This window comes from Canis aureus, chromosome 11 (assembly GCF_053574225.1).
Source record: "Canis aureus isolate CA01 chromosome 11, VMU_Caureus_v.1.0, whole genome shotgun sequence".
In the NCBI taxonomy this organism is placed as follows: Eukaryota; Metazoa; Chordata; class Mammalia; order Carnivora; family Canidae; genus Canis; species Canis aureus.
In genome coordinates, this window is record NC_135621.1 from 44,489,651 (window position 1) to 44,515,485 (window position 25,835).

The window sequence follows — 25,835 nt, forward strand, 5'->3', positions numbered from 1 at the left end:
GGGGGGCGGGGTGAAGCGGCCGGAAGTGGGGGGGCGGCCTCGGGCTGCGGGGGTCCTGCCGCGGGCGCGGGGGGCGGGGTCCGCGCCTCGACCCCAGGCGGACCTGCGCGGAGCCCCCGCGGCGGAGCCCGGCCGGGCCGGTGCCGGTGCCGGTGGAGCGGGGCCGCGGCGTCGTCTGCAGAAATGCGCCTGCGGTTCTACAGAGGTTTCTTAACGTAACGTACGTGACGCCTCATGATTTTAAAGTGTTTAAATGCGAGTAACTGGGGCAGCCCCGGGGGCTCAGCGGTGCAGAGCGGCCTCCGGCCCAGGGCGTGACCCTGGGGACCCGGGATCGAGTCCCGCGTCGGGCTCCCTGCGCGGAGCCTGCTTCGCCCTCGGCCTGTGGCTCTGCCTCTGTGTGTGTGTGTGTGTGTGTGTGTACACTCTCATGCGTGGGCAAATAAAATCTTAAAAAAAATAAAAATAAAAAATGCGACTAACTGGAACGAGGACCTTTCTCGTAGCCAAAGTTAATGTCCAGTCTTACCATCCTTTTTTGCACAAATGCAATCCTATTACACTTGAGTTTTTGTACATGGTTATGTTAATGGGATTTTGAGAAAATGTTTCCAATAAATACTCAACAAAATTGTGCAACTTTTTTATCCTGCCTGCCCTGAGGCGCTGGTTCCAGCCCCAGAAGACGGCGGTCCGGGTTTGAAAAAAGCAAAAATACCGCCCCGGTGACTCCGGGCTGAAACCCAGTGGCTTTCCCCAGACTTGCCCAGCCCCTCCCTGGACCTACAGGAACCGAGGGGATTTCTCCAGCGATTTCCACCCGGCGGGCACGTTTGGGAAAGCCGGGCTGCGCTGAACAATGCTAGCAGCTCAAGAGTCATTTAGTTAAGTAAAAAAAAATTTTTTTTTTAAGATTTTACTTATTCATGAAAGACACACAGAGAAAGAGAGGCAGAGACACAGGCAAAGGAAGAAGCCGACTTCCTGCTAGGAGCCTGATGTGGGACTCGATCCCGATTCCTGGGATCACGCCCCAAAGCCGGAGGCAGAGTCTCAACCGCGGAGCCACCCCGACGTCCCTAGTTCAGTAAATTCCAAACCAAAACTGAAGGAGGAGAAACGGCTGGATCACCAGTGTGCCAATCATGAGGGCTTCTTCAGTTTACTGCTAGATTACCCACTAGAAAGGTCCTGCCAAGACCATTTATTTTTGTCTTAAGCAGAGCCCAACAATGGACTTGAACTCAGGAACTCGAGATCAAGACTTGAGCAGGCATCGAGAGTTGGGTGCCCAACTGACTGAGCCACCCAGGTGGCCCCAAAACCTTTCTAACAGCAGCGTACGTATGCTACACCTGGACTGTTGGGAAACTGATTTGAATTAGCTTGAAAATATTCTTTTTTTTTTTTTTTTTTACTATGGTAAATAAACCTTATTGTATTTGAGCCGTTTTTCATTGTGGGGTCTATTTGTAATAGCTCTGTGTGTGTGTGTGTGTGTGTGTGTGTACATATACATACGTATACACAAATATGTAGTTTTGGAATGTAGGTGAGGTTTGGTGGGGTGAGGTCCAGAGCAGAGAACCAAGAAAGAATTCTTGAGACATCTTTGGTGCAAAATGGTGGTTTTATTAAAGCCTAGGAACAGGACCTGTGGGCAGAAAGAGCTGCTGCACCAGGGTTCTGAGGGGTGTTTAATTATATACTTGGGACTTGGGGGAGGTAAAGGAAAGGGAAGTTTCAAAGGGGCTTTCGTACCCTGAAGAAGACTCACCGATACTGGAGGCCTTGCCATTGTCAAGTTAAGGTTACTTTTCCCTCTAGCACCGCATTAACAATAAGACAGTTGGGAGCTTCCAGAAGGAATGTCACACATACCCCGCCCCGCAGTGAGGGTATGAGGGGGGGGGGGGGTTGCTGCGTATCAGCTTGTGCTTTGTCATTAGCTAGCCTTCTATATATATATATTTTTTTTTTTTTTTACTATTTTTTAAGATATTTCAAAATATTTGAACATATAACCCACCACCACCAAAAGAGCTAAATACTTTTCGTTCTGTAGGACCATTTTCTTGTTTTAAAGATTTTATTCATTAATTCATGAGAGACACAGAGAGAGAGAGAGAGAGAGGCAGAGACACAGGCAGAGGGAGAAGCAGGCTCCATGCAGTGAGCCTGACGTGGGACTCGATCCTGGGACCCCAGAATCTCACCCTGGGCCAAAGGCAGGTGCTTTGGGACTCGATCCTGGGACCCCAGAATCTCACCCTGGGCCAAAGGCAGGCGCTTAACTACTGAGCAACCCAGGGATTCCCTAAGCAGTTTCAATTGCACCTACAAAGACTCTATTTCCAAATAATGTCATAATCTGAGGTTCCACGTGGACACGAATTTGGGGGATTCTATTCAACTCAGTAAGCCTGAGGGGAGGAAAAAATTTTCCTTGGCCCATGGTTCTTCCAACTAGACTAATAATTGAATTTACATGAGACAGATCAACAGGAAGAAAAAAAACCCTCAAATTTTTATTACTTGGGCCCGGAGGCCCAATAATAAATTGAAACCTAAAGAAATGACCAAGGCAGGCAGTTTTCATACTTTCAGACAGACAATAAATGCATGAGGAACTGACAAGGCAAAGAAAATGACTTTGGGAGCTTCAGTGAGTAAGGAATTGGACACAGAGGTCGAGGTGGGGTAGTAAATTAGTAAAAAGTAACAAGCGGCGTTTGTACAGCCTTCTCGGCTCTAAATGTCACATCTCAGATGATAAGGGTGTCTCTTTACCTCCCAGTACAGGGAGGGTACTGGTCACAGGAAGGTTTCAGGGGGACAGAGGAGGGTCTGAGTGTCCTTCTTTTACAGGTTGCCTCTTAAATTTTATTTTAGGTGCACCTGGGTGGCTCAGTGGGCGAGCATCTGCGTTTGGCTCAGGTTATGATCCCACTGTCCTGGCATCAAGTCCCGCCTGGGGTTCCCCGCAGGGAGCCTGCTTCTCCCTCTGCCTGTGTCTCCGCCCCCTCTGTGTCTCTCATGAATAAATACATACATACATAAAGCCCTGCTCTCTAATGCTTAAGGGAGTTTGATGACCTCGTGGTCAGCCACCTCCCCCCCCAGCCCCATAACTGTCTGTGCGGTCTAGAATCACCCTCCCCCTACTGGAGAATCACTTCATCCTTTACAATAACCGACTTTACCATATAGTCAAAACATCCATATAGTCAAAACATACCATATAGTCAAAACATACCATATAGTCAAAACATCCCACCAAAACGGATTTAAAATCTTTCTAAAATGGATCACCTTTCCCTCTCTTTGGATGGAGTGCACAGACACAATATAACCCTGCCCTCATGATGCTCTGCTACAGTGATGACAAGGGCCAGTTAGGCATAAAGAACTATTTGCTCTATACAAAGTGTCCTCCGGTTGCTATACTTTTTTGAATTCTTGGGTCTGTCTTTTATAGTTTTTCTATTTCTTTCATCCCTGTTGTGTTGTCGTTATTCTCTCAGGAGAGTGAGCCTTGCAGTTGGTCAGACAAAAGTCGTGCAGCAAGAGGGCATCTGGCTGCTGGAAATTGGATTCTATGACGCTGGCTTAGAGACTTCTCAGGACACTTGCTGCTTCCTTGCTGAGCCGCAGGTAGCTGAGGTCAATGGACATTTGGCTTTCCTGTCTGAGCTAAACTCTTGCCAGATGTTTGCATCTGTTTTCATCCTTTTGTAGAAATTATCTTGCTTTGGGGGCACCTGGCTGGCTCAGTTGATTAAGTGTCTGACTTTGGCTTAGGTCTTGATCTCAGGGTCCATGGATTGAGCCCCACATTAGGCTCATTGCTCTGTGGGGAGTTTGCTTCTCCCTCTCCCTCTGCCCCTCTCACCACCTCGTGCTCTCTCATAAACAAACAAGCAAACAAATAAATAATATAAATATAAATATATTTTAAAAAATAGATGAATGATTGTCAGATTAGGGGTGGTGGTTGGGATGGAGAGGCAGAGAGATGGATGTGATGCTAATGGAACAGTTCTGTATGGTAACTGTCAAGGCTATACAAGTGTACATGGGTGATAAAATTGCACAGAACTATACACATACATTGTAAGTGCTAATTTCCTAGTTGTGATTATGTTTTACAGTCACACAAGATGTTACCACTATGGGAAACTGGGTGAAGAGTACATGGGAACTCTCCCCACGTATTATTTTGTAATTTCCTGTGAATCTGCAATTATTTCCTTTTTTCTCTTTTAAGTAGGCTCCACGCCCAGTGTGGGGCTTGAACTCATGACCCTGAGGTCAAGAGTTGCATGCTGTACCAACTGAGCCAGATAGGCACCTCTTTTTTCTTTTTCTTTTAAGTAGGCTTCCAATTATTTAAAAATAAGGTTAAAAAATATTTAAAAATATATAGCAACATTCCTATGGTGTAATGCTCAATGCCAAAAGCAAATAAAGGTGGTATGTATGTATACACACACACACTTAAAGTGGTAAACAGTGGTTTTCTTTAGATGGATACCTGTTTTTCTTTTTACATTCATGTGACTTCCAAATAAACATGCATTATTTTTTTTTAATTTTTATTTATTTATGATAGTCACACAGAGAGAGAGAGGCAGAGACACAGGCAGAGGGAGAAGCAGGCTCCATGCACTGGGAGCCCGACGTGGGATTCGATCCCGGGTCTCCAGGATCACGCCCTGGGCCAAAGGCAGGCGCTAAACCGCTGCACCACCCAGGGATCCCAACATGCATTATTTTTAAGGTGGAAATAATCTTATTGAAAGACAGAAAACATCACTTGTAAGTGTATGACTGGGATTTGTTCTCTTTTACTCAAACACCTGCCGATGTGTTTCTTCCAGGAGTGTCTCGCCTTTCCCAAACTGAAAGGAATGCCACATGTCCCTTCCACTTTGTTCTGCCTCGGGAGACGTGGCTAGCTCCCTTCCAGGTTGTGGACAGCTGCTTCAATCCACTTTCCACATGGAACTCCAGGAAACACGAGGCAAAACAGTCTAAGTCTCCCCGTGGTGCGGCCTCATAGCTCTTGTGGTTAGTTTTTCTTAGCCCTTTTGTGTGGTTCTTTCAGAAAAAGACAGAGAGAGGCAAAACAGAAAGAGGCAGCTTCAGTGGGAACTTTCAGTTTTCTGCCCATGAGCTGAATAGTCACCTCCTGTGAATACAGTAGCATCAGAAAGCTCTTTCCATTTTTTGATTCTCCCTCAAAGCCCTTTCATATTCTGCCTGTGGTCAGACATTTTTTGAGGTTTCTTCTCAATTCAGGGCATTCAAACCACTTGACCAACAATGTCAGAAAAGCAGGAAGCCAGGTAGGTAAGTGCTAGCTTCAGAGTCAAGTTCAAGCCCTGCTGCTGTGGAGCAGCTCACAGACACCTGCCAAGCCCATTTGTGTGCCTGCTGCCCAGCTGGGGCTACACTGTGAGTGAGACCAGGTCCCTGCCCTTGAGGAGCTTTTAGGCTAGATGAGGCGAAGCTTAGTCTTTCCTCTGCTTTGTACCTTTGGGCAAGTTGTTGACTGCTTTGAGCCTCAGTTTCCCCTTCTGGGTAACAAGAAAAATCCACAGGGAAGGAAGCTGTTCTCTGGGTCTCCCCCTGAGTCCTCTTACCTATCCTGAGAAAGAAGAGAAAAAAGTTCAGTTCATTTGTTTTTTAACAAAAAGATTGTATTCATTTGTTGAGAGACAGAGAGAGAGTGAGCCAGCATGTGCAGGCGGGAGGAGGGGTAGAGGGAGAGAGAATCTCAAGCAGACTCCATGCTGAGCACAGAGCCCAATGTGGGGCTTGATCTCACTACCCGGAGACCCTCATGACCCCAGCCAAAATCGAGTTGGACACTTAACCAACTGACTCACCCAGATGCCCTAAGTTGGGTTTATTTTTAAAGAATTAATCTTTCTGAGACTCCTGAGTGGCTCAGTGATTGAGTGTCTGCCTTTGGCTCAGGTCATGATCCCAGGGTCCTGGGATCGAGTCCCACATCGGGCTCCCCACAGCCCTACCTCTGTGTCTCTGCCTCTCTGTGTCTCTCATGAATAAATAAATAAAATCTTAAAAAAAATCTTTGTGAATTTTTCAGCATGAAACTGGCTTCAGGGGCAACGCCGGTGGCTTAGCGGCTTAGGGCCCCTTTCAGCCCAGGATGTGATCCTGGAGACCCAGGATCGAGTCCCATGTTGGGCTTCCCGCGTGGATCCCTCTGCCTCTTTCTCTCTGTGCTTCTCATAAAAAAATAAAATAAAATAAAATAAAATAAAATAAAATAAAATAAAATAAAATAAAATAATAAAATAAATAAAATAAAATAAAAAATAAAATAAATAAAATAAAATAAAAAAATAAATATTTTAAAAAATAAAAAAAGAAACTGGCTTCACTGTTTACCTTCTCCAATTAAACTTTCACTTTAATCCCTCAACACAACACATGGGACATGAAATCGGGTATCAAGCCTATGAACACCCCTTTTGTTCATTCAGCAATAAACGATCCTGTTGAAGAGAGCTGGCAGTGCCATTCATTCATGGCAACAACGGGAGTGAAAGCAGCAACAAATTGTAAATTGTAAGTTAAAAGCTCAAAAGGGGAAACGAATGAAGAACTAAGTGGTCATTGCTCTCATTTCCCTGTTGTAGATAATTCCAAGACCTTTGCCTTTGTTTGCGTATAATTGTACAGGAACAGGAACTCATGCCCAAGGATAATTAAGTATGAGCTACAGGGCAGGTCCTTTGGCATTTGGAGGGGGACAGCGAGACAGGATTGTCATGATCTCAGTCTATTGGGAAAGGAGCATAAAGGAAACAGCCTTGCGTCCGGGGTAGCACGGAGTCTCGGTTAAGAACACGAGACCCGAGGCCAGCTGGCGGGGCTCGAGACCCACTCCAGTCACCAGCTTCGTGAGGGGAGCTCTGAATGTGTTCTCGCATTTATGAGGGACAGGGCTAATAGTACCAACTTTCAGGGGGTTCTCGCAAATAAGTTAGTGACCATAAAGCCTTGGCACAGTGCCTAGCACACAAAACCCTGGCCCCCGTAACATTTAAAATCATGCCCATCCAGAGGCAAACCAGGAGAGACTCTTAACTCTCGGAAATAAACTGAGGGTTGCTGGAAGGGGGTGGGGAGGGGATGGGGTAACAGGTGATGGGCATTAAGGAAGGCACTTGATGGAAAGAGCACTGGGTGTTACATGCAGCTGATGGTTCACTAGATTTCTACCCCTGAAACGAATAACACACTGTATGTTAACGAATAAATTGAATTTAAATAAAATTAAAAAAAAAAAATCATGCCTATCCAGGTCTTGGGATTCCTAGATCGCCCAGCATTCTCCGTCTTCCAAATGCTACCTCGCTGTCCAGGAGCGTCCAGTTCTCCCTATCACAGACAAGCTGTTCTCAGATTCACTGGACTCAGAAATCTTTTATTCTTTTTAAAATGATTGAGGAGGGACACCTGGGTGGCTCAGCGGTTGAGCGTCTGCCTTCGGCTCAGAGCATGATCCCAGAGTCCGGGGATGGAGGCCTGCATCGGGCTCCCCACAGGGAGCCTGCTGCTCCCTCTGCCTGTGTCTCTGCCTCTCTCTGTGTGTCTCTCATGAATAAATAAATAAAATCTTTAAAATTAAATAAAATTAAAAATAAATAAAATTAAAAATATAAATAAATTAAATTAAATAGGGCAGCCCCAGTGGCGCAGCGGTTTAGCGCCGCCTACAGCCTGGGGTGTGATCCTGCAGACCCCGGATCAGCTCCCGCGTCGGGCTCCCTGCATGGAGCCTGCTTCTCCCTCTGCCTCTGCCTCTCTCTCTCTCTCTCTCTCTCTGTGTATGCCCCTCATGAATAAATAAATAAAATCTTTAAAAAATTAAATAAATAAAAATGATTGAGGACCCCAAGAAGCTTCTGTTTATATGGGTTATATCTCTCAAAATTTACCATATTAAAAATTGAGACTGATAAAATGTTAAGATATTCACTTAAAAATAACAGTGAAAATAACAAAACACACGTCGAGAGAAGAGAGTAGCCTTATGTATCTTTAGTGTCTGGCTTAATGGAAGACAGTTTAATTTTCATATCTGCTTCTGTATTTAACCTGTTGGAATATGTTTTGGTGATGTATATGAAGACAGTACAGCTTCAGATATTTAGTTGAAAAGGGAGTAGTTTACAGCCTTTTTACATAATTCTGGCCATTCTTCAATACAACACCAAAACTCAGCAAGTTACAGTTTCTTAAAGGCTCTTTATAAAACACATTGATATCTGAAACCATACCAATGAATTTTCATAGTTGTTTACTTTAAAATCCGCCAGTCTAGCTTGCACACTGTGGAGACCTTTTGCCATGGATGATTTTTGGGTGATTATACATTTGTTATTTGGAAAATGCTGTTCGTTGTGATAATAAAGATCTTCCAAATGTTGACACATTTCATTACACAATATAAAAAAATCACATTTGTTAATATCATCACTGATTTCATAAGAAAAGTATTTTAAGTATTGGGAAGCCATGAAGCTCACAGTGGCAGATGCAAGTTTTACAAAATTCTAATTTTCACATGAATGCTCAAATTTTGCCATTGGCAACAAATAGTACCAGTAGTTTTCCTTTCCTATCTGAAGTATCAGATTTACTTCATTTATTTTCAAGAAAGCATTTGCCAAGGACCTGACTCCAAATAGCCATAATTTGTCTGCTAATCACACTTGTACACAAAAATGGTGTTCTATGAAAAAAAAGGTTAATTCAGTGCAAATTCAAGCAAATTGCAAATTCAAATTTCTTTGAAATAACTATGGATTTAACAGAAGTGCCTTCTGTGTACATCCTATTTTGTCAGAATATTAAGAAGAAATGTGCTTACATGATGAGATTTCATACAATTAATAATGTTTCCTGCTTTATCAAGGACATTCTTAATTGAAACTGGCTTTTATTTGTCCCAGTCCCTTTGTTTACTATGAGTATGTGTGTAGCAGTGAAGACCACAGTTGTTAGAAGAGCTTAGTGCTGTAGGCTTGATTGGTGCAGAAGTACTGGCAATTATCCCCGGCATTGCTACAGCACTGTCCATGCAAATATCAATGCAGTAAAAAAAAAAAAAAAAAAAGGCAAATAATGTCTTGCTTTTATTATGAAAATAATTGTGATCTTCTTAACCTCCTGAAAAGCTCTCAGGTACTCCCCAAGCTTCCATGGACCACACTTTGAGAACTGCCTTAGACCAGGGATCAATCAACAACCTTTTTCTGTAAAGAGACAGATAGTAAATATTTTGGGCTCAGTGAGTTATATAATCCCTGTCACACCTATCAACTCTGCTCTTATGGTGCAGAAGCAGCCATGGATAGTATGTAAATAAAGAAGTGTGGCTGTGGCCAAATAAAACTTTATTATTTTTTTTAGATTCTATTTATTTATTCATGAGAGACACACAGAGAGAGCGAGGCAGAGACCTGATGCGGGACTCAATCCTAGGACCCCACAATCACCACCTGAGCCAAAGGCAGATGCTCAACCACTGAGCCACCCAGGCATCCTGCCAATAAAACTTTATTTATAAAAACAGGCAGATTTGCCCCAGATGGTAATTCACCAACCCCTGCTTTAGACAATCCAAATAGTTGATGGGCTTTCAAACCACAGGATGACTACCTATTAATGTCACATCGGCCAATCAAGTCAGAACACAACAAAATTCACCCCACCGTTCCTGTCTTACACAACCTCTTCTACACATCCTCATAACAAGATATACTCTACTCAGTGCTAGGCTCTGTGCCTAACATTGCACTCATCAGAATTGCTTCAGTTAAGGTCCCAACAGGAAACAGATGTCATTTCAAATTACATAACTGTAGAAGAGTTCCGCGGGGTGTGGGGAGTCACAAGCAACAGTGCAACACCCAGGGCTGGTGGCAGTGGAGTAGTTACCATCTCCAGGCCCAAAGAAACAAATAGAAGGAAAGATTGCCAGAACCCAGAAGGAAAGAGTCATACAGGGTTGCTGCTCTTGATATGTGCTGGGAAATAAATGCCCTAAATACTCTTTTGCCCACTCAGATCTCCTGCCGGAGGAAACCCAAATGGAAGCCAGAGGCTCAGGGAAGCTGTTGATATGGCCTACAAGAGGCTATACCAGCCTCCTGCAGTAGAGGGCAGGGTATAGAAATGTGGACAGTGGCCCTAGGGGACACAGATAAGACAGGTGGCAGGACAATGTTCTATACTTGTCTGTATCATCATGTAGACCGCCCAATGGGAAGTCAGAGGCATGCCCTGCTTCACCACTGGATGCACAGCTCTCAGGGCACACCTGGCCCACTGTAGTCCAATGAAGGTTTGCTGACAAAGAATGCCTGAGAGTCCCAATCTTGTGACCAGGAGGCCCTATAGAGCCATAACCCCTCACTCCTTCACTCATCTGTAATTTGACCATTTGAACCTGCCAACCCGGGAGACCACCAGCACCCAAATGTCCAGCACCGGACCTGCTGCTGCTGCTGAGCCACGGCTGAAGTGGACCAGATCCCCATCCCCAAATCTAGTACAAGCTGTTCAAACAAAGAACTCAGTGCCTAGGGATGTGGTGATCTGAGATATTTCTGAATTTCAGTACAGAATCCTTCCTCAAACACAGGATTCCTGCAGGACTTGACTCTGGCCCCGCTTTTAGATTTTTACCTGCAGAGGTCGCCCCTCTCCTAGGAAATCCTATTGAGAACACCTGTCATGTAAACTGCCTAGAGAGCTATTCTGATCAAAGCGGGGGGTGGGGGTGTGTGGAGGTGGGGGGGCGGGTTGGTCCTAGGGCCCCACTCACTTTGCCTCCCCTGGACAAACCCTCTAGGTGGTCTGGACCTGCCTCCATCATCCCACAGGCTCTAGGAAAACAACTTGAAACCGACTATCCTTTGCAAAAAAACAAGGGGCTGATGTTGCAAAGGAAGCCAAGAAAGCCATCAAGTTTCTTCAAGTCCATAAACATAGCATTTAAAAATAGCACTCAAATCAAAATGATGCCAGAACGTTTCTGTCACATAGATACTACTTGTTTCCATTTGTCAATGTTTCCTTCCCAGAACCATTTTCTGGATATCATCTATCTTCCAACATTTCTTACATTTTTCTAAAACATTAAAAATGGTTTATTTTTAAAAACCCTTTTACAATTTTTAAAAACATGACTAAGTTTTCACCACCTTCTTTCTAATTTGTTAAGCCATTAGTTGATTTTTATTTTACCAAATCGAGAGTTGCGAAATGGAATAGTTCTAACAGGCTCATCATGGAGAAACATCTGTTCCTGGGCTTATTCCTCCCTGAACGTTTTTCCTCAAGGAGACAACCACTTTGGACTCTGCTGGTTCTTTTGGTCTTTAGGAACCTTGTGTCTTACTTAGATAACACTTAGATAACTATACTGCCTTTTTTTGATTCATTACTTTTTGTAATAAGAGGCACCTAGTTGGTAAGATGGTGCGTGCTGCCACACACTGTTGCTGGGAGGAGCAGGTGGTCTGCACACCTGTGACGGAAGAGACACGTGGAGCCTTGTCCCTGTTGTCCCCTGGACACACGTGCCTCTTTCCTCCGCTGACTTCAACCTGTATCCTTTCTCTGTAATAAACTGTAACTGTGAGTATAACCACTTTTTTGGGTTCTAGGAGTCCTAGCAAATGATTGGACCCGAGAGTGTTGGAGACCTCTGCATTGCAACACTGCTTTATTTATTTATTTATTTATTTATTTATTTATTTATTTTTAAAGATTTTATTTATTTATTCATAAGATACACAGAGAGAGATAGAGGTACAGACACAGGCAGAGGGAGAAGCAGGCTCCATCCAGGGAAGCCCGACGTGGGACTCGATCCCCGGTCTCCAGGATCACACCCTGGGCTGAAGGCGGCACTAAACTGCTGAGCCACCCAGGCTGCCCAACACTGCTTTTTTTTTATTTTTAATTTATTTATTTGAGAGTGAGCGAGCAAGAAAGTGAGCATGAGCAGGGGGAGAAGCAGAGGCAGAGGGAGAAGCAGGCTCCCCACTGAACCAGGAGCCTGACATGGGGCTTGATCCCAGGACCCAATGATCATGACCCACACCAAAGGCAGACACTTAACCATCTGAGCCATTCAAGCACTCCTGCAACACTGCTTTTAAGTTAAAATGTAATAAATATAGAATACTCAACTTTAATAACATATATCCACCCACTACTTATAGAAAAGTCTCGAATATGATACCCTTTAGAGAAATCTGATGAAAAGCCTCAATTTTAAAACACGTGAAAGAACGTTCTTAGTATTTTAGGCTTATAGCTCATTTATGACCTTGCTGAATAGCCCAGTGACTTCTTGGTGCAGTTGGAATAAAACCCTAACTCCTTTCTCTAGTTTACAAAGATCAACTCTTTGACTTTATGTGGTGGTGCTTGTCCCCGTCTTTCTGTGCTCTGTTCACCTTGGCTGTTCTTCTGTCCTGAAGACAGACCAACTCATTGTGACCTCAGGGCCTTTGCACTTGCTCTTTTATCCATCTGAAGAGCCAGGTCCTTCCTATTTTTTCATGCTTAGCTTCTCCCAGAGATTTCTCTGATCCTGAGGGATGTAGCCACCCACCAGTCTCCATGCCATCACCCTCCTTCAGCCTCTGCACCATACTCATCATTGCCTGATGGTGTTCTTGATGTTTATTGATGTTATTTATTGATTTGTGTCTTTCTTCTCTCAATAGAATATATGTTCCATTTGAACAGGGATCTTAAGTATGTTACTTACTCTCCAAGGACCTAGAAGAGTGCCTGGCACAAGATATGTGCTCAATAAATATTTGCTTAGCAAATGAAGGAATGAATGAATGAGAGAGTTAAAGATCTCATTCATTTTAGGATAGTGATTCTCAACCTTAGTTTTGCATTTAGAATCACTTAAGTAGCTTTTTAAAAAGTCCTGACATCCCAGGCTACACCCAAGACCAATTAAGTCAGAATCTCTGGGTATTTGGGCTGAGAATACAGGGTTTTGTTTTGTTTTGTTTTGTTTTAAAGCTCCTGAGTGTTTACAAGGCTGAGTCCAGGAGGCTGGTCTCAAAGATTGTGTACATCATTACCACTAGGTGGCATTAGAATCTAATCAGATGTCGCCAACCAAAGCCTGAAAGCTGATGCCCTTAGCTAACCATGAAACCAATATTTTACTACCTTTTATCTTTACTTTTACTTTTTTTGAAGATATTTTTTTAAGATTTCATTTATTTATTCATGAGAGATACACAGAGAGAGAGAGAGAGAGAGAGAGAGAGAGAGAGGCAGAGACACAGGCAGAGAGAGGCTGTGCAGGTTCCATACAGGACCCCAATGTGGGACTCAATCCCGGGACCCCGGGATCACGCCCTGAGCCAAAGGCAGAAAGATGCTCAACCACTGAGCCACCCAGGTGTCCCTCTAATTTTTAAAAAATTCCTTTTAGGGACACCTGGGTGGCTCAACGGTTGAGCGTCTGCCTTTGGCTCAGGGCGTGATCCCAGTCCCGGGATCGAGTCCCACATCAGGCTCCCTGAGAGGAGCCTGCTTCTCCCTCTGCCTGTGTCTCTGCCTCTCTCATGAATAAATAAATAAAATATTTTTAAAAATTCCTTTTAAGTCGTATTTCTTCGCAGCCTTTGTCTAGTTCTCTCTAAATGGAAAATGCTGGGAGGAAGCAGAGGAAGACAGACCATCTCCCTGGTACAAGCTCCAGGGCACAAGCTCCATCTCCTGCTCTCCTTTCTATCTCGCTGAGGATAAATGACCTCCCCACACTAACTCATTTGCATTGACAGGGCATGGCCTTCAGGTAGAGAACATTTTAAGTCACAGAATTCCTTTTAACAGCAAAATGTACCAAATGTAATAGAGACCAGTCCACTGGCCTTTGAAATATAGTAAAACTAAACCAGAACAAGTGTTAACTCCACTGAAGTTCCCACTCAGAGAGCAGCACGGCCCCGTGGTGTTGGCTCAGGTCATCAGTGACCTTGTGTCCAGCACAGACTATACTCCTGGGGTCAGAAGAAGGGAGACCTTGGACACACGATGTGTGAGAGCTGGAGCTGGAGAGCCTGGTGAACCGCAAACTGTGCTTACTGGTGTTTTCCTGGGAGCACATCACCCAGGCTAGAGAAGGAGACTCCTGGATCAGAGATAGAGGATGGCTTATTGTTCATAGGTGGATTCACAACCCTCTTGGAGCTTCCTAGGTGTCATCTGAGATCCCGTATAGGGAGGGCAGGGAGAGAGGGAAGAAGGAGGCAGGCCGCTCCAAGTTGGTAGTTGACAGTTTTAATGAAAAAGGGAACCTACAAATGAGACTTGGTATAAGACGATGGTGGATCCCCACACCCACCCACCAAATCTTAAAAGTTTATAGAGACTTTAACTGGGTTCAGCCATGTACACCGTGCAGGTGTTCTTAGCACTGCATCACTATCTCAAGGCTGTGTTCTCCGAGCAGGAAACGCAAGCTGAACCCACATTCCAAGGACAGTGGAGGGGGTAAGGAGCCTCCAAGTGCTGGGATCCTGCTCACAGGTCAAGTATGAGTCATGCCCTTTTTTTTTTTTCAAAGATTTTTAAAAATTTATTTATTCATGACACACACACACACACAGGCACAGAGATACAGGCAAAGGGAGAAAAGCAGGCTCCACGCAGGGAGCCCGACGTGGGACTCAATCCTGGGTCTCCAGGATCAGGCCCTGGGCCAAAGGTGGTGCTAAACCGCCGAGCCACCTGGGTTGCCCGGGTCATGCCCTTTTGACAACCTTCCCCAACACTCACATCAAAGGCTTCAACCAGACCAGCTGCATTTGTGCCAGTTCCCAGACCCCCACTCCCAGGGCAACACGGAGCCGGCCAGGTGGCAGCTGCACCACAATGGGTTACACTGCAGAAAGAGCCAGAGCTCGTGGAACCTACATCTTTTATAACAGACAACAGGCATATTTGACCTTTGTTACAGAGAAAGACACCTTCAGACACACCTACCCTTTGCCCAGGCTGTTCATTATACTCAGATCCTTGGAAAGGTGATCTGAAAAAAAAGGCAATCAGTACCTCGCTGTGCAAGATCCAGGGAGAATTGTGTCTCCACGTACTTTAGTTGCTAAACAAAAATGCCCACCATTATTAGTTCTGAATTACATGCATTTTAAAATGAATGGAGTCCTTAGGAAAATGTATCTTACATAAAATTCAACTCTGTATTTCCTTACTAGGCTATTGAGTCTCAAAACAAAGTGAAAACTCAATTTCATGTTAGACATTCCTAGAGTATTTTCTCCAGGCTGAGAGCATGTCAGAGAGAAGTAGTAAGGAAATTACATTTCCCTAACCAGACAGGGGATTTTCATTTCTTGCTACTTTGCTACTAGGATGGAGAAAAAGAAATCTTAGGAAATGTGCATAATATAAAAACTATTAAAGATGAATTTATATTTACTTTGGTTTTTTGTTGTTGTTGTTTTTTAATTTATGATAGTCACACACACACACACAGAGAGAGAGAGAGAGAGAGGCAGAGAAACAGGCAGAGGGAGATGCAGGCTCCATGCAGGGAGCCCGACGTGGGATTCGATCTCGGGTCTCCAGGATCGCGCCCTGGGCCAAAGGCAGGCGCCAAACCGCTGCGCCAACCAGGGATCCCCTGTATTTACTTTGTGATTAGTAAATATTACCCCTGGGTTAATTTCTCCTTTTCTGCCTTCCTACAGGTGTAGCCTGAGGTGGGAGCTTTGTTTTTCTGAGCAGGGCTGTGGATGGGGACACAAATGAGCAGAGGTATAGAGAGGGGAGGTGGGGCGTGGGTGTGTGTGTGCAAACAGTTTGCAGAAGGGGAGAGGAAGACTGAAGAGAAGGGTGGGAGAGGTGCTGGAGGCAGGGCTGGACAAGAAGAGATACGTGAGGGGCAGCTGGGTGGCTCAGCGGTTGAGAGTCTGCCTTTGCTCAGGGCATGATCCCAGGGTCCTAAGATCGAGTCTCACATCGGGCTCCCTGCAGGGAGCCTGCTTCTCCCTCTGCCTGTGTCTCTGCCTCTCTCTCTCTCTCTCTCTCTCTCTCTGTCTCTCATGAATAAAATAAAATCTTAAAAAAGAGAGAGAGATGTGAGCATGTTAGGAAGGCAGGCGAGAGAGGCTATGGCAGATTTTTAGAATGGCTGCTGGTGTGATGCCAGTGGAACATTTTCCTTCTCCTCTCCCTGAAACTTTATCCATATTATTTGGGGGATGCTTTTCAGTGGGTTTGGAGTTTTTTAAAAGGTATGGCTGTATAACATGGCCTGAGGTCTGGGGAGCCCAATCAGATTTCAGCTACAATATGACTTTTAACCCCCAAACACGTGCTACAGTGTGCAGTGCCAGGGAAAAGACAGTGAAGCATCTGGAAGGCCCATCTTCTCTCCCCATAGCTGTCCTCTGCCAAAGAGGAAGGACGCCACCCACACTGACCATGTGGTACATGTTTGTTCTCAATGCTCCTTTTTCTCTCCTGGGCACACTGGGCACCCGCCACCACCCCGTTGAAACTCCCTCTTCTGTTAGCTTTGGGACCACCGGTTCCATAGGCAATGAAATACCGAGCACGAGTCCTCCATGAGGGTCTGCTTGTGCCCAGCAGCGTGTTCAGGCTTTACATGCATCACCGTGTTTAATCCTCACAACTGCTCAAGCAGGTGAAAAAAGAAATGTTTCTCGCTTTCGGCTGAGTAGGCTGAGCCATGGAAAGCTCTCGAAGAGACTGCTCTGGTTGCTCATGGGGGAGCCAGGAGAGAACCAGCAGTCTGACTTCAGGCTGGAGCGCTGGGAGCAAGGAATGGCCGAGAGGAATGGGGGTGCTAAGAGAGCAAAGGAAATGCGGGCCGACGGATAGACAGGGTGGTGCCATCCTGGAGGGCCCACTGTGCGTCAGGAACTGACGGTACTACCTCCAGGCCTGCCTGTAATCCCGGTCACTGAGGAGCAAGCAGGCCCTGCTGGGGAGTAAGTGACCTCTACGGGGTCACCGAGTGGCAGGGCCAGGTTTCGGCTCCTGTTACCACCTTGCATCCAAAATAAGCTTCGCCTCTCATCTGGGTGCTGACAGGCAGCCCTGCCTTGGGCCCCTGTACCCTCCCACAGCCACCCGTCAGGTGGGCCCTAGGCTGGTTTCGGCAGTAGCTCAGAGCACCAGGAGGCTGACCCCGCCTTGGGTGGGCTGTGCCCGGCCTGCTCTTCCCCTAGGGGACCCTCCCAAGAACCTCACATTCCAGGCACACGCAGCACCTTTCCCAATCCTTTTTATTTATCTATTCCTCGCTTTCTTTATCACTGCCACATGCTCAGTAGCTCTTATTCTCCTTTGCAACACCACTTGATGTTGAAAAGGCTTTAAATATACTTTAATGAAGCATAAAAACATCATAGGCGCTCAGTGAGGAGTTATTGATTTTTGTGTGTAAAATATTAACGTGTCTTTCAGGCTATTTATGTCCTTAGACTACGGAGCCCACAATGTCTCTTGATGTACCAACCACACTAAGATCTAGTTTTATTTCTGGGAAAACATCAAGTATTTACCACTAGCATTACCTTATTCCCCACTCCTCTATTTTTGTTATATGACCAGACACTAAATAATAATGGCTATGGGTTGGCTGTACTAATGCATTGGCTGTTTTTTCAGCATTCCGCTTGTCTGTTCATATACAGAGCCATATTCTTCCTTTAGTAATCCCACTGACCTGATTTTCAGTTGGGCAATTTAAATTCATCGACTCAATTGTTCCTGTCAAATTTTGTCTCTGATGAAATAAAAATGTAAAAAGCTTTTGTCATGTTATTGTTTAAATGTTCCCTATGTTTTGTTTTGTTTGGTTTGGTTTGGTAGAAATACACATGATTGATGGCAATGTAAGTGCAGGGTCAGAATACCCATTCTGACTCTCCACTGAGGGCTGGGCCCTGAGGCCAGATGGCGCCTCGCCTTCGGGAGGTGGTCCAGGAGCAGAGATCACAGTGCTTGCTCTCAAGGGTTTCTTCATATCAGTCAATCAACATGGATGCCTATTCTGAAGCCATATAAGCCAGTTGAGCAGTGTTTCCAAAAAGTATTTGGTACATATAGTACTATATGTCATCAAACCATTTCCTCATAAGCATACAGAGAGATCACATTGTATCTTGAGAGATGAGACTATCATGGCCAAGGCATTGTGGGGAATATCCATCCCACAGAAAATTAGCAATGAAACTCTTCCATTCTCTCCCTTCCCTGGCTATTTTGGAGGCCATGTGTTCCAGATAGTGTGGCTACTGGAGGGAGGATGGCCCTGGGGCTCACCCTGATATGAATGTTAACACTTTGATTGCATTATGTCCCTATTTCTCATGAAATAGGATAGCCAGTCCTTTCCTGACTATCCAAATGTGTGCTTGTTCAAAAACTTATTAAGTTTCTTGCTTCTAATCATTTCTTGCTCAAATAATTTGAAAAACTTTAGTTTAGACTTATTTATTACAGAACTTCTCAGTGATTTTATTATTCTAACATGAGTGTGAATCTCCTACAGAGCTTTGACATATCCTTATTTGACCAGAGGGTCTTTTTTTAAAAGAATTTTTAAATTAATTTATTCATGAGAGACAGAGAGGCAGAGACATAGGCAGAGGGAGAAGCAGTCTCCCTGCAGGAACCTGATGTGGGACTCAATCTCTAGACTCAGAATCATGCCCTGAGCCAAAGGCAGACACTCAACCACTGAGCCACCCAGGCATCCTGAGCATAGGGTCTTTTTTCTGCAGATGTCTCATCGGAAGAATATTCTAAAAAATACACTTGGGGGAAGGGCCTCTGGGTGGCACAGTCAGTTGAGTGTCTGGCTCTGGGTTTCACCTTAAGTCATGATCTCACGGTCTTAAGATGGAGCACTGCATTGGACCCCATGCTCAGAGCAGATTCTGCTGAAGTTTCTCTCTCTCTCTCTCTACCCCTCCCTGCTTTCTCTTTCTCTCTCTCTCTCTAAAATAAATAAATAAATCTTTAAAAACAAAATCCAGTTGGGGGACATACTGCATTACAGAATTGAAAATGGTAAAAGTTTTTTTAAAACTTCAAGCAGGTAAAAAACAAACAAACAAACAAACAAAAAAAAAAAAACTTCAAGCAGGTAAAGGTAACACCTCTTTGTCCCATGATGTGTCTTTGGAGGTTTCTAAGACAGTCCTCAGGGGTTTGGATGATGCCATCATTACCATCTTTGAGGAGAAAGACAAAGACTATAATTATAGTGATACATATTTCATAAAATATTTTTCAAAGTTTTCAGGACCCTAGCCTGGAGCAGATCAAGAGAATGCCAATTAGCTGGTTGCCCAGGGCAAGAATGTCTGTGTGGCACTAAATCACCATTAGAAGCACAAACAATGAACGAAAAAATAGACAAACTGAACCTCATCAAAGTGAAAAACCTTTGTGCTTCACAGAATGCTATCAAAAAAGTGAAAAGTGAGCATATTTGCAAATTACATATGTTAAGGGACTAGTATCCAATGTACATAAAGAACACTTACAGCTCAGCAATAAAAAGACAAATGATCTAATTAAGAAATGAGAATGGTCTTTCTACAAAGAAGATATATAAAGGCCAAAAAGCACAGGAAAAGATGTTCACATCTTTAGTCATTAGGAAAATTGAAACTACACACACACACACATACATACACACACACATACACGAAAAGGAAAATTGAAATCACAATGAGATTCACTTCACACATACTAGGATGTGATGGATGGCTATACCAAAAAAGATGGCCAATAACAAGTGTCAGCAAGGATGTAGAAAAATTTGAATCTTCATACAGTGCCATTGAGAATGAGTGGTGTAGCTGCTTTGGAAAACAGTTTACCAGTTACTGAAAAAGCTAGACATAGAATTACCATATGACTCAGCATTTCTACTCCTATGTATATACTTCAGAGAAATGAAAACTTGCCTGTGCAAAAACTTGTATGAGAATGTTCATAACAGCATTATTCATAATAGCTAAAAAGTGGAAATAACACAAATGTCCATCAACTAATGAATGGATAAACAAAATATGTATATTCATACAATGGAAGACTCTTTGGCAATAAAAAGAAATGAAGTACTGATACATGTTACAACAGGGATGAAACTTGAAACATGCTAAGTGAAAGAAGCCAAATATACACAAAAAGAAACTATATGTTATATGATTCCATTTTTACAAAATGTCAGGATAGAGGAATCTATAGAAAAAGAAAATAGGTTAACGGTTGCCAGGAGCCTGAGATAGAGGGGAGTAGTATGCTAAAAAGCAGTCCAAAACTGAATCATTTGCCCCCATCACAGCAAACCAGGATTTAATTATAGTTTCAACCTTCCCCATAAATGTAGTCTTAACCGGTCAGTCAGGAATTTTCGGGTCAGTACCAATGAGGTAATCTGTCATGTGGGCCTGATCCATTCCCCAACCAAGGAACATGTGGTAAACTGCATGATAAGACCCCACGGTCTTCCCTGTAAGGAAAGTGCTCTCACCTGAAATAATTTTTTTTTCTAATAACTCCTTGCCCCACCCTCCTTCCTACAAAAACAATCCATTTTGTGCGACTCCTCAGAGCTTCTTCCTATTTGCTAGATGGGATGCCTCCCAATTCCTGAGTCATTTAATAAAACCAATTAGGTCTTCAAACTCACTCCGTTCAATTTTTGTTCTTAACAGGAGAATGGAGAGTAGTTGCTAATGGGTACGAGTGTCTTTTAAAAGTGATAAAAATTGTGGAATTAGATGGTAGTAGTGGTTATACAACTTTGTGAATATACTAAAAACCACTGAATTATACACTTTAAAAGGGTGTGTTTTACGGTTCATAAATTATATAGTCATAATAATTTAAAAATCATTAGAATAAGTGGGAAGTAGGGTGCTCATTAATTCCACACGGGACTCTTCACATAACTACCAAAATGCCCTGAAGAGGAGAAAAAAACTCCAAACCCAATATCAATCAGCATACCACTCCTCAGCAGCACCAACATATCACTTTGGAGCACTTTTGCATGGTACATCTGGATAACTGTTCTGTGTACAAGAGACTCAGCCCTGAACTTGAGACTAACCATCTGACAAGATAATGCCAGACAAAATAATGCCTGGATTAGTGATGATAACTGGAGATGAGTGATTTATTACCTAAATTATAAACTCTTTGATATTTTTGCCAGAAACTATAACAACAAAAACAACTGGAAAACAAGAACTATGGCAAAGTAGGGAAGTGTTTGCCACACACAAGCCAGAAGACAGAGCCCGTAAACATCGTCTGAGCAGAACTGTGTGTGAATGATTTATGCTCTGTAGTAATGAATAACAGAAAAATGGTGATGTGAAAGACAATTCTTTAAAAATTCCAATGCTGCCAGTGTAGAACTTGACCTGAGCCCTATCCTCCTGGAAAGCAGCTCTGGCTAAAAAGTTTCCCCACCCTTGTGTTCTGGGAAATAGCTAACCTTTTCTGGAAAGCATGAATTCCTGCCCCCCTCACCCCAAGGTCCTTTTAGGAGGATTAAGAATCAAATTGACATGAGACGGATTAACAGAAGATTTAACCAATTTCGTATGTGCAGGGAATCCACAAAGACATGGAAATTCCAAGTACAATCGGGCAAAATGAAGTCTAGATGTCATCCTGAACTAAGGAGAAGCAGGTAGGGGTCTGGGACTTCAAAGAGGAGTATAATTCACAGTAAGATGAAACAGAGTAACTGTTTGGTAAACACATGTCTGCTGGGCTTCTCAGAAACAACAGGACACAGAGGACTTTTTTTTTTCTTTTTAATTTAATGTGCGGCTTGAACTTACAACCCTAAGATCAAGACCTGAGCTGAAATCAAACTCATGACCCAGAGATCAAGAGTCAGACGTTGAATGGACCGAGCCACCCAGGCATGCCCAGAGGACTTTGATCAAAGTGGCCTTGCTAGGTTTCTCCTCCCTCCCTGTCTACCACACCTAGTTCATAGTATGATGGAGTTATCTATGGTGATAGCTCCCTTCCTGGAGCAGGTCCTCTATATGAATTCTTTTCAGGCAATTAAGGGGGCGGTAAAGAGCTTTTCCTGAATTTGCTGGGTTTCGATCATTTTTTAAAAAAAATTATTTATTTATTTATTCGAGAGAGAGAGAGAGAGAGAGAGAGAGAGAGAGGCAGAGGCACAAGCAGGCTCCATGCAGGGAGCCCAATCCAGGACTCGATCCCAGGACTCCAGGATCACGCCCTGGGCCGAAGGCAGGTGTAAACCGCTGAGCCACCCAGGGATCCCCTGGATCATTTTAAAACTCAAAATAGTTTTCATGCCAAAGTGGTCCAACATGGGGTGGCCTGCCCTGGGCCCCTACACTGTTATCACAATTATCACAAAGAACTGCCTTTCTACATTTGACTTAGATAAGACTTAATGTGCACTTTTTCTCTTGAAGCATAGGCCTGGTGGGTGAGTCCCTGGTCTCCTCGCCTCCATAAAACCAAGGCTTCTTTCCTATACTCGGAGGCATCTCTCACCAGTGAATGCTCTTCCTGTTGCAATAGCCTAAATAAAATCATCTCCTTAGTTATCCGCTGCATTTTTGTCTTTTGCAGGCATATAATGAATCCTTTATAATGAACATAAAGAAAGGTATACAGTTTTTATTAGTAGACAATCTGTTCTTTCTGCCCCCACTAAGAAAATGTTGAAAAAACATTTAAAGAATGTCAGCTTGAAGGGATGCCAAATTATTCGTCAGTCGAGGGTGCCCACAGCTAGAGTTTGTCTTGACCAGCCGGCTCAGATAATGAAGACTGCGGAGCATGCTTCTTTGAAAAAAAAAAAAAATCATCCCCTTGTGGTGACAAATCAGGGAGTTTTTGTTTTTTGAAGCAAACCTCTCCAAGTGTACCAATTTTACATTCCTAGGGTAACCACCTATATTTTAGTACCTATAGAGCTAGTTTTTGTGTAATCCCAGAGCTTTTCAAAAGTCAAGTATTTAGATTTTCCCAGCTTTTTTGGATAACAAGGGAGAAAATGCATGTATAGAATGAATTTTAGGCTGGATTATCAGTTTTCATCTTACTGATACATCTTATTTCTAACTTCTTTTCATACCTTGACCACCATATATATGTTGGTATGCTGAGAGCCTCTATAAATTTTGGATGACAAAAAAAATGGAAATATTCTGAGATAATCACAACTCAGTAGTACTTTGAACTTTCTCACAGGGGCATTGGTGAACAGGGTCACTCTGGTCTGTTAGTCAATTCAGCTCATCCCTGAATTGTCCTGATGCTTTCACCAAGCGCCTCCATTCCCAATTCTCCCTTATTATACCCAAAGATCTATCTGCTGGGCAGTCTCAGAGTTGGACACACACCATCAGCCTGTCCTAGATTTGTCTTGACTTTCCCCATGCTAAACCATAGGGGTTTCAGGTAACAAAAATGCTACACTATTGAATATTCATGATAATTTCTTCTGTTACCTGTCAAAAGGGGATCCGATTTTGTCCAGGGCAAAATCTTGCTAGCTGGGGCAAAACATTTTTGGAGGCTGATTAATCAAAGAAGGCGTTAAATCTGGAAAATCAGAGCTTGGGGGGGAAAATAATGTGATTCATCTTAGAAACTGCCTGGGGTACCCCCTCTTCTCAGGTACAGGATACAATTTTAGGATAGTCCAGTAACACCTGTTCTAATGATCAGAGTAGAAAGAAAACTGATTGCCACAGTCCTTGGGTCTGTTTAGCTTCTGCGTTGCTGGTGCGTGGGGACAGGAATGCCAAACCCTCTATCATCTAGTTACTGTGTGCCTGCTGTAATGTGTTTGTGTTGTCAGGTAGCAGAGGGAAAAGCAGTTCTGGCCCATCACAGGTATTAAAAACAAGAGGTTGTGTGCTGTTGCAGAAAGATACTGAGCTGGGAGATCCAAGCTCTTGGTTCTGTGCTGTCACTTTTGGGCTGTGAGACTTTGGGCAGTCATTTCTGTCCTATGGGATAGAAATTATAAAATTACACGCAACAGGGGGGTTCAGACTCACCACCCCGAGTTCAAGAGTCGCATGCCTCACCAACTGAGCCAGCTGGGTGCCCCAATGAAGTTATTATTTTTTTTATTTTAAAGATTTAATTTATTTATTCATGAGATACACACAGAGAGAGAGAGAGGCAGAGACACAGGCAGAGGGAGAAGCAGGCTCCATGCAGGGAGCCCGACGTGGAACTCGATCCTGGCTCTCCAGGATCACGCCCTGGGCCAAAGGCAGGCACCAAACCACTGAGCCACCCAGGCTGCCCCACCAATGCAGGTATTTTAATAGCAGGAGTGCTAATAGACCTGGGTATTTCTAGCAGGACTGTGCTTATTATTATTCTAAGACATATTTACTGAGCATCCATTGGGCATTTGCTAAAACAATGATGAAAACATAGATTCACACCTTGCTTGAAACCTACGCCTTAGCAGAAAGAGACAGATCCTAAATAGTAAACATGATAAACACAAAGTTATTATAGTATAACAACAACAAATTACTTAAGTGGATGATTCCAGCAAAAGCACTATTCAAGTAGATATCCCAAACCAGCCTATTGTGGAGGCTGGCTTGAAAGCTTTATTTTATTTTTTTAAAGATTTTATTTATTTATTCATGAGAGGCACAGACACAGGGAGAAGCAGGCTTCGTGCAGGGAGTGTGACATGGGACTCGATCCCCGGTCTCCGGGATCACGCCCTGGGCCGAAGGCGGTGCTAAACCGCTGAGCCACCTGGGCTGCCCTGAAAGCTTTAATATTTATTGCTTTCTTTAACCAAGTAACTATAGATGGTTCATAACTTCCAATGGTTCAATTTAGGATTTCATTTTGTTTTGTTTTTCTTTATGATGGTATGAAAAAGATAGGCACCCACTAGAAACCATACTTCAAATTTTTAATTTTGATCTTTTCCAGACTAGCCTTGTCTGGTATAGTATTCTGATGATGCTGGGCAGGGCAGCCAGTGGCAGCTCCCAGGTAGCCACAGGATGATGAGGGTAAACAGCTGATACCCTATGATGTTCAGTAGGTCAGGGGCATTAAATACCTTTTCAACGTAGTATATTGTCAACTTAGGATAGATTTATTTGGATGCAACCACACTGTAGGTTGAGGAAGATCTGTAGATTGCCCTGTTGTGGAAAGGGGATGGGGCCCAGGTTCTTGCCCTGAGAGTTTTATTTACAAGTTCCAAGACCAATTCAAGCAAGATTAAGCAAAAAGGGAGAATTTATGCTAAGGATTCGAGGTGTCTCATAGACCCAAAGCTAGAGCCAGGGCAGAGACGAGGGGTGCCTGAAGTGCACACTTGCAGGAGGTACTCAAGGTTTGTGCAAGGGTAGGGTCATACCCCAGAGAAGGACCTTAGTCAGGTGTGTGCATCCTGGGTTCTTTGGCTGCAAGCAGCCCTGGTCACCTCCTGCAGCCTGAGTGTCTTCACACTGTCCAGGCCCAGGCTCCTCCTGCCACACCACACCCAACACATTCAGGTAACTCATCTTCCATAACAAATGCACGTTGCTGTAAAAAATGTTAAAGATCTTACAAGTTGGTGTTAGAGGGATGCCTGGGTGGCTCAGCAGGCAGACAGTTGAGCACCTGTCTTCAACTCAGGTCATGATCCCAGGGTCCTGGGATCGAGTCCCATATCAGGCTCCCCACAGGCGCCT

The 25,835-nt window shown here is 43.9% G+C and overlaps 1 long non-coding RNA gene across 4 annotated transcripts; it reads left to right on the plus strand.

Annotated features, from left to right (window-relative positions):
• Positions 1–90: 90 nt before the first annotated feature.
• Positions 91–6,263, plus strand: LOC144323970 (uncharacterized). Of its 4 annotated transcripts, none has more exons than XR_013389355.1 (4): positions 91–220; positions 1,224–1,340; positions 3,525–3,654; positions 4,881–6,109. It is a non-coding gene; the product is annotated as an uncharacterized LOC144323970 (long non-coding RNA). The 4 variants fall into 4 exon arrangements; XR_013389354.1 differs by lacking the exon at positions 91–220 and adding an exon at positions 6,116–6,263 and having other exon boundaries at positions 227–1,340; positions 4,881–5,070; XR_013389353.1 differs by lacking the exon at positions 1,224–1,340.
• The last annotated feature ends 19,572 nt before the right edge of the window (positions 6,264–25,835 follow it).